This window comes from Bison bison, unplaced genomic scaffold (assembly GCF_000754665.1).
Source record: "Bison bison bison isolate TAMUID 2011002044 unplaced genomic scaffold, Bison_UMD1.0 scf7180017864115, whole genome shotgun sequence".
NCBI lineage: Eukaryota > Metazoa > Chordata > Mammalia > Artiodactyla > Bovidae > Bison > Bison bison.
In genome coordinates this window covers 1916486-1924236 of record NW_011494687.1, presented here as the reverse complement: position 1 = coordinate 1924236, position 7751 = coordinate 1916486, and the positions used below count along the sequence as shown (strand labels likewise).

The following is a 7751-nucleotide window of genomic DNA, read 5'->3' as shown; positions in this document are numbered from 1 at the left end:
TCTTCGTTATTTTCTGCTTTCTAAATTAAAATCTCCTTAGATAGGGAACCTTGTAATCCAGCTCTTTAATACTTTGTATTTTGAACCTGCATGTTGTATTCATCTGCACATACACTTTACACATTGGTTTGTGTACACAATCTATGAAACTGACATGAAGTTAGGGTGTTTATTGTATTGAACATTTATGCTGGGGCCTGGTTTTATGGCTCCTTATGAGGTCTGATATTTCAGAAAATCCAAAATAGATTTGGCCTTAGAATTGAGATCTTGTACACCCTAATGACTAATGGCCCAACAACTTGAGAACATCCTGCTATGGGACTCTATGTGAAATGAGACATGTCAGTCCTTTCTACAAAACTTTTTTTCCTTGATTTTTAAAAATTGAAGTATAGTTGATTAACAGTGTTGCGCTAATTTGTGCCTTACAGCAAAGTGTACAAAAAGGTTTTGCATTGAAGGTGAAACTCCTTAAACCTATCTGTATATTCCTTTGAAGTGGAAACAAATAAATAAGCTGTAAGGAAATTGCTGTTAACATTAAATTTTTTTTTTTGGCCACGGCATGTGGGATCTTAGTTCCCTGACCAGGGACTGAATTGGTGTCCCCTGCATTGGCAGCATGGAGTCTTAACCACTGGACTGCCAGGGAAGTCCCATGTTTTGTTGAAATATTTAAAACTCTATCCCTGTGGAAGGAACATGGAATATATTTTTGGAGGAGTGATGTTGGTCACTTCCAGAAGTTATAGGTAATAAATATTTTAATTACATGGCTTATGTATTTGTTCTTTTATATGTGGATGTCTACTCTAAGAGTATTTTAAAAATTAGCTGCCTGGCAACATAAATGTGCAGATATTAAAATGAATTGCATGCCTTCCAACTATTTCTGTTACTTGGCTAAATTTAGAACCCTGTAGAGCTTCTGCAGAATTGAAATCTCAGGGGATTTTAATAGTGAAGACAGATAATATTTGGCTCTTCGAAATAAGGTAGAAAAAAAATAGCTTCAGATTAATTTTTGCACTGTCACCTGGGCTACTTAATTAAGGCACCAAGGCCAGTGAAAAGTCAAAACTGTTCTGAGAATTTTATTTGACTGTTGCTGAAAATTTGTTGGAGTTTAGATTCTGGGTGGTGAAAGGGATAATTTTTTTCCTCCTCCTAGGTGAATTGCTGGAGGCTATCCACTCTCCTTTCTCCAATGTCTCTTCAGATTATGCTTGATAAGTGCAGTTCTTTATACTTCACCAGGATGGATGAGGCAATACATCTGAGTTAGAGATCAGGTGAGCATTATGGTTGGGTACTGGTGGGTGAGTTTTATGACACTAGAATTGCTTTGCATATGTGTGGATTCAGACTAGTCTAGGATATTTTGAGGAAAAACTTATTCAGTGTATATTTAACTGTACGTGAAATAAAAATCTCTTGATGGAGTTGGATAGACATAAAAAATAGCAAATAAAAGGAATGGTAGTTTGAGTAACTAATTTAAATGTAAGTTAAAATAGGGACAGATTTTATATAGAGTGTATATGATGTGTTTACTACCTGACTTGGCAATTGGAAATGTAAGGCTTTGGTGCTACTATGGTAAGAAATTTTGAGGACATTAGAAAAATGCCCCTAAATTATTGTAAACCAAGAAAATTTCCAGAGTGGAATGTAGGTTTTTTAATTTTCTGGCCCTGGATTTATACAAATGGTGAAATGTAAAAAAATTGAAAGACAGATCTGCATCTTATTCTCATCGTAAGCCCATGTGCCCTTTTTTTTTCCTGCTCTCAATAGACTTACTGTTTAGTAAGACAAATGCCATGAGGAGGTAGTAGGATGGTTTTTCTTTTCTTTTTTTCTTATCTCTTCGTAAATACCAAGGATTTCTCTTACGGTTAGGTGGAAAAGTCAGTTATTTTAAAACATTTCTAAAAAGGATAAAGGGGCTATAAATCAACTCTTGACACTTATAAGTACACTAATAGACTTGTTTTCCAGTGCTCTTGGACTCCAGTTAGATGGTGAGTTCTTTTTTCCTGGGCTTTGTGACTATTTCTTTGGGCAAACTTTCTTTATATTATAGCTGAAATTTTTATTAAAGAATTTTAGTGTGTTTAGTCAACCACTTAGATAATAAACTTTCTATTTAAACCTGCTGCTGCTGCTGCTAAGTCGCTTCAGTCGTGCCCGACTCTGTGCGACCCCATAGATGGCAGCCCACCAGGCTCCCCCGTCCCTGGGATTCTCCAGGCAAGAACAGTGGAGTGAGTTGCCATTTCCTTCTCCAGTGCATGAAAGTGAAAAGTGAAAGTGAAGTCGCTCAGTCGTGTCCGACTCTCAGCGACCCCATGGACTGCAGCCCACCAGGCTCCTCCATCCATGGGATTCTCCAGGCAAGAGTACTGGAGTGGGGTGCCATTGCCTTCTCCATATTTAAACCTAGTAATGTATAATTTTGTTTTTGTGAAAGAGTATAAATACTCAAGTTCCCATTTGAATTCTGGGAGGAAAGCTTGTGCTTATTAACTTGCCCTAGCTTTCTGGAGACTCATCATTTTGATGTTATAAAGGGAACCTCAGTTAAATTTGAAAAAGAAAATATTATATGCTTTACTAGAGTAAAATCTTAGTAGTCTTTGGGGTGACAGGGAAGACTGTTGCATTTTTCCCTAGCTCCCAGGGATTTTCAGAGACACCTTGAGTATCAGATAAGGTATTTGGGACCATTAGAAAAGTCTTAGGACCATTTTAAGGCTATGGGATCAAAAAATTTTTTATGTGCATTAAAAGACCTTACTGGCTAGTTGTGGAGATAAACTTGATAATTTATGAACAAAACAACAGTAGATATAGTGGGTTAGATTCTATAGTATAGATGGAATGTTGTAGAATTTAGTTGTATCTAACTGTGCAGTATGCTGCTGCTGCTAAGTCGCTTCAGTCGTGTCCGACTCTGTGTCATCCCATAGACTGCAGCCCACCAGGCTCCTCTGTCCCTGGGATTCTCCAGGCAAGAACACTGGAGTGGGTTGCCATTTCCTTCTCCAATGCATGAAAGTGAAAAGTGAAAGTGAAGTCGCTCAGTTGTGTCTGACTCCTAGCGACCCCATGGACTACACAGCCTACCAGGCTCCTCCGTCCAACAAATATAAAAGAAAAAAGATAGAAATCAATGTAGGAAGTATGGATAGAGGTAGGAATTGAACTGGGCTTCAATAAAAGATTAGTATATAAAATTTATTTCATTTCAGTGGCTATATTTCAAATATTTATATTTTTCTGAGAGTTGCTTATTTAAATAACTTTTTTTTTTTTTTTTGCCATTCTCCCAAATCTTGCCACCCTCTCCCTCTCCCACATTAAATAACTTTACTATGAAAAATTTCAAACATTTGAAAGCAGTGAAATAGTTAAATGAACTTCCATATGCAGTTGTTAGCTTGTGGCTACTCTTACTTCGTCTATAATCCTATCCCCTTTCCTGACTGTCTTGAAGAGAATCTGGTGTATGATTTCACCCTGAATATTTCAGTATATACCCCTAAATAATGACTTTAAAGACATAATATCAATACCATTTATACTTCTAAAATAATAAATAGTAATTCCTGAATATTAAATATTTGGTGTTCATATTTCCCTGACTGTATCATATTTTCTAAACAGCTTGTATGTTTAGTCAAATAAAGTCTGTATCTTGTAGTTGGTCAATATATGTTTAAAAATCACTTAATCTGAAAAATTCCCCCTCTCCTTTTTTTTTTCCCCTAGTGTATTTGTTGAAGAAACTTGGTTATCTGTCCACTAATTTCCCACAAAGTGGATTTGATCAGATTCAGTGTTTTTGGCTAGAATACTTTATAGTGTACTTCCATTAGGAGGAAGTGTGTGATGTCTATGAGTCTAATTTTCATGATGTCACCAGCCATTGATGAACCTTGTCTACATCCTTTATTGAATTTCATTAGTGGTTATAAAATGATGATATTCAATTTGTATTATTTTAACATTTATTTTAGCTTGAATTTTTTTTAGCAGTTTTATTTTTTAGTATTTATTTGTTTTATTTTTGGCTACTCTGGGTCTTCATTGCTGTGCGTGGGCTTTCTCCAGTTGAAGTGAGTGGGAGCTTCTCTTTAGATGTGACGTGCAGGCTTCTCATTGTGGTGGCTTCTTGTTGCAGAGCACGGGCTCTAGGGTGCGCGGGCTTCAACAGTTGTGATACATGGGCTTAGTTGCTCTGCGGCATGTGAAATCTTCCTGGACCAGGGATCAAACCCATGTCCCCTGCATTGGCAGGCGGATTCTTAACCACTGGACTACTAGGGAAGTCCTGGAATACTTTTATAAAGGGATACTTCCCTCCTTATTTACTTGGTTACTTTCAGGTGTATTTTATACAGCAAAGGTGAGACAGTTGCTTTGAATCTTCATTTTAATTAATGAATCTTTATTTTCAAAATAGTTTGTTCACTGCTGCTGCTAGTGACTGTTAAGTTTTTTGAATTGTCATTATGAACTCATCAATTTAAATATATTGATGTGTTTCAGTCTTATTTCTTTTTTATTATTGATGTCTCATTGATTAACTCATAATGGCAAATGGAAACCTCTTTAAGTTGGCTTCAGTGTCCTTTTTTAAAAAAAAAACAAAACCTTTTCCGTTTTGGCTACACTGCACAGTTTGTGTGATCTTAGTAGACTGAACCTGGGACCTTGGCAGTGAGAGTGGAATCATAATCACTGGACCACCAGGGAATTCCCTCCAGTGTTCTTTTCATGTGATCCTCCTAGTTTCTTTGTTTTCTGGTCTGACCTGATATTCAGAGATCCTCTTTTTCATTTACATTCATGGGCATGTAACAGCCATTGCCCCTTTTTTGGGAAATGGTGTTTAGAAGCCACAGTCTGGGTGCAAGAGGCACTATTACCTCGTGGATTGTTCATTATTTCTCGCTGTTTTTAGTGAAGAAGGCTAGGAAATAAGGTTTTTGTCTTTTTAAAAGCAAGTGTATTACCAGTTTGTTTCAGTATTTCCAATTCAAAGACAGGACTATAGATTTTTAAGTTCAGTGTCTTTAATCTTATAGATTTGTATTTTTCAGATTGTGAAAATAATAATGTAATTATCATAAGAAATTTAAATAATTCAAAAAATGTAAAAGGTGAAGACCCTGACCCTACCCCAGAACCGTTAGTTAACTACTTAACACAATTAATTTAAAGCCTTCATAGTGGATATTTTTTTCTTGTTTTTAAATTGAAGTATAGTTGATTTATATTATTAGTTTCAGGTGTACAGCATAGTGAGTCAGTATTTTTGCAGATTATACTCAGTTAAAAGTTATTATAAGATAGTGCCTCTAATTTCCTGTGCTATACAATATATCCTTGTTGGTTATCTATTTTATATGTAGTAGTTTGTATCTCTTAACTCCATACCCTTAATTTGCTCCACACCCCTTTCCTCTCACCTCTGGTAACCACTAGTTTGTTGTTGTTTCATTGGAGAAGGAAATGCACCCCACTCCAGTGTTCTTGCCTGGAGAATCCCAGGGACGACGGAGCCTGGTGGGCTGCCGTCTCTGGGGTCTCACAGAGTCGGACACGACTGAAGTGACTTAGCAGTTTGTTGTTTTATATCTGTGAGTCTGTTGCTTTTTTGTGTGTATTTTCATTTGTATTATTCTAATTTTTCTTTATTTTTCCTTTAAAATTTTTACTTATTTACTTTTAATCAAAGTGTGGTTGATTTACTATGTTGTTGTTAGTTTCTGGTGTGCAACAAACTAATTCAGTTATACATGTAAATATATTCTTTTTCATACTCTTTTTCATTATGGTTTTTTATAAGATACTGAATGTAATTACCTGTGCTATACAGTAGGACCTCATTGTTTATCCATTCTATATATAATAATTTGCATTTGCTAGTCCCAACTTCCCAATCCAACCCTCCCTTGCCCCCTATTGTATTATGTTTTAGATTCTGCGTATAAGTGATACACAGTATTTATCTTTCTCTGTTTGACCTATTTCACTAAGCATAAAATTTTCTGGGTCCATCCATATTGCTGCAGATGGCTGGATTTCATCCTTTTTATGGCTGAGGAATATGTTTTGTGTATTGTGTGTGTGTGTGTTTGTGTGTATCTCAGTCTCACATTTTCTTTATCCATTCATAGGTTGATGAGCATGTTGTAGTGGTGGTTTAGTCGCTAACTCATGTCCGACTCTGCAACCCCGTGGACTGTAACCCACCAGGGTTCTCTGTCCATGGGGATTCTCCAGGCAAGAATACTGGATGGGTTGCCATTTCCTTCTCCAGGGGGTCTTCCCAACCCAGGGATTGAACCTGGGTCTCCTGCATTAGAGGCAGATTCTTTACCATCTCAGCTTTGAGAGAAGCCACGAGCATCTTGGTTGCTTCCTTATCTTGGCCATTGTAAATAGTGCTTCATGGATATTGGGGTGCATGTATCTTTTTGAATTAGTATTTTCATTTTCTTCAGATATATGCCCTGGAATGGAATTGTTGGATCCTCTGGTATTTCTATTTTTAGTTTTTTTGAGGAAACGTCATACTGTTTTCCATAGTGACTCTTCCAAATTATATTTCCACTAATAGTGTACCAAGGGTTCCCTTTTCTCTGCATTCTTTCCAGTGTGAAGTAAGTCAGAAAGAGAAAGAAAAATACCATATGATACCACTTACATGTTCATAGCAGCACTATTCACAATAGCCAAAACAATGAATACAACCTAAATGTCCATCAACAGAGGAATGGATAAGGAAGATGTGGTACATATATACAGTGGAATACTATTCAACCATAAAAAGAACAAAATAACACCATTTACAGCAACATGGATGCAACTAGAGATTATCATACTGATTGAAGAAAGTCAGAAAGAGAAATACCTTATTATATCACTTATATGCAGAATCTAAAATATGGCACAAACGAACCTGTTTACAAAACAGAAACAGACTTGTTGACATAGAGAACAGACTGGTTGCCAAGAGCCAGGGAGAAGGATAGATTGGGAGTTTGAAATTAGCAGATGCAAACTATTCAGTTCAGTTCAGTCACTCAATTGTGTCCGATGCTTTGCGACCCCATGAATTGCAGCACACCAGGCCTCCCTGTCCATCACCAACTCCCAGAGTTCACTCAAACTCACGTCCATCGAGTCAGTGATGCCATCCAGCCATCTCATCCTCTGTCGTCCCCTTCTCCTCCTGCCCCCAATCCCTCCCAGCATCAGAGTCTTTTCCAATGAGTCAACTCTTCGCATGAGGTGGCCAAAGTACTGGAGTTTCAGCTTTAGCATCATTCCTTCCAAAGAACACCCAGGACTGATCTCCTTTGGAATGGACTGGTTGGATCTTCTTGCAGTCCAAGCTACTCGCAGGAGTCTTCTCCAACATCACAGTTCAAAAGCATCAATTCTTCGGCGCTCAGCTTTTTCACAGTCCAACTCTCACATCCATACATGACCACAGGAAAAACCATAGCCTTGACTAGACGGACCTTTGTTGGCAAAGTAATGTCTCTGCTTTTCAATATGCTATCTGCTGCTGCTGCTGCTAAGTCGTTTCAGTCATGTCCGACTCTGTGCAACCCCATAGACGGTAGCCCACCAGGCTTCCCTGTCCCTGGGATTCTCCAAGCAAGAACACTGGAGTGGGTTGCCATTTCCTTCTCCAGAATATGCTATCTAGGTTGGTCATGACTTTCCTT

General features: G+C 37.6%; 1 protein-coding gene across 1 annotated transcript in view; it reads left to right on the top strand.

The window, feature by feature from the left end:
* Window positions 1–672: 672 nt before the first annotated feature.
* Window positions 673–7751, top strand: part of R3HDM2 (R3H domain containing 2) — a 132231-nt gene continuing 125152 nt past the window's right edge. Inside the window, exon 1 of the mRNA XM_010839320.1 lies at window positions 673–1295. The gene's annotated coding sequence lies outside the window, so the exon portion shown is untranslated. The remainder of the gene's footprint in view (window positions 1296–7751) is intronic.